Here is a 1,858-nt window from a genome sequence, read left to right as displayed (position 1 = left end):
TTCTGGGAATGCCATTTTCGTCACAGGGTCCCCACCCCCCACTCCCCATCGCCAGCAGCCAGTCTCCCCAAAATTGACTCACGCGTCCAGTCGCTCCTTCTTCCCCTCCCTGACGGTCCTCTGCGTCAGCTCCCAGGGTTCCATTCTCTTTCATCCCTATCTTTACCCAAGTCTTTCCTGTTTTCTGGTCCCTGTCTCTGGCTGTCCTGAAGGCACCTCAATGCAGCATGTCCAAAATAGAAATCATCGACTTCCCACAAGTCTTTCCCCATCTGAGTAAATGGCACACTCCCCCTCAGGGCCTTTGCACTGGCAATTTCCCCTATTTGCACAGCTCTTCCTCCAAATATCCCTCACCTCCCTCAGGTGTCTGCGCTGCTCAGATGTCACCTTCTCAGGGACGTCTTCCTTGACCGCCTCACCTAAAATAGCCCCGTTCCGTCCCATCACTCCTGTCCCTTTGCCAACACCATTGTCCTTCTTCGCACTGATCCCCACACGCATTCCACGTGCTGTGTGTTTGTGTCTGCCGCCCCTCGCCCGCGAGCAGGTAAGCGCCACGCTAGCACAGCCGTTACATGGTCAGGTGCTAGAAGTTCCTCGGAGTCCAAGAGTGTATCTGTTTGACTCTCTCAGGGCTGGACACTTCTGATCAGCTCTCGATAAATACTTCTTGAACGAATGAATGAAGGAGCCTCCAGCCGGTCCCCCTTTTCAACCTTGACTCCTCAAATCCACCTTCGGTTTACCCCAGTTGTTTCTTAAACAAACTTAACTGATTCATTCCTGTCTAAAACCCTTCATGGAGCTCTTTTGTTTTCAGAATAAAATCTACCTCTGGTTTCCGCTTGCAAGGCCCTCAGTGATGTCTTTGCAGCCTAACCTCCGCTTCACGCATCCTCCCCCAAACACAGTCTCTCTGTCACACACACACACACACACACCCTTCCCCAAAACACAATCTCTCTCTCATACACACACAGCCATGCACGCAGCCTGGGGATACTATTTCTGCCTCTTCTGTATGGCGCTCCCTCACTTTTTAAGTGGTCCTGCATTCTCTGACTCATTTCTTTCTTTCCTTGCTTCCGTCAATAAATGTTTCTGGAACAGACCCTCAGTGCCAGGCCCCTAGCTGAGCCTTATGGGTGGAGTCAGCCCACACCCCTTCTCAAAATGCTCCCAATCTGGCAGGGGAGGAGGCCCTGAAACCGTCATTCCATCTGTAGTTTCTCTTGTCCTTTGGGCATCCTGACATCATCTCCCTGTGCCCAGCCAGGTCCCTGGCAGGCCCCGTGAAGAAGCAGCCTGTGGCCCTTTTCTGCCTCTGGCTGTGGGAGGGCAGCTGATGGGAATGACTGGATTTGGGGTCTGCCCCTTCTTGCCAACCCTTGACTGAGAGCTTCTGGGAAGTGGGGTGTGGGGTGAACCAGCTCTGGGTCCCTAAGGCCAGTAGAGGTGACACTGGCTGACTCAAGGCTGCCCCTATCATCCAGGACTTCTGAGTCTTGGCCAAGACCCAGGGAGGGGTGTTGGAGTGAGTGTGAGGTTTGCACACAGACTTGCCTGAGTCTGGGTCAGTGAGTGTGTGTGTGCACTCCTGGGTGCGAACCTGTGGGCCTACCCCCTGAGCCTGGTGTCAGGGGCCTGTCCCAGACTCCTGTGCATGAGTGGCAGGTGTGCTTGGGAATGTGGTGAGTCTGAGTTAGGGCACGTGGGGGCATGTGCCTGTTCAGGGATGGCACTGCCTCAGACCCGGCAGGCCTTCCTGCACTCTAGCTCGAGTCTCCAGCACAGCCAGAAGGCTGCGAAGATCTCACAGCAGTGCAGGCCCATTGCCCAAGACGGATGAGCTGCC

The sequence above is a fragment of the Eulemur rufifrons genome, chromosome 8 (genome assembly GCF_041146395.1).
Source record: "Eulemur rufifrons isolate Redbay chromosome 8, OSU_ERuf_1, whole genome shotgun sequence".
Taxonomy (NCBI): domain Eukaryota; kingdom Metazoa; phylum Chordata; class Mammalia; order Primates; family Lemuridae; genus Eulemur; species Eulemur rufifrons.
Note: the sequence above shows the minus strand (reverse complement) of the source record.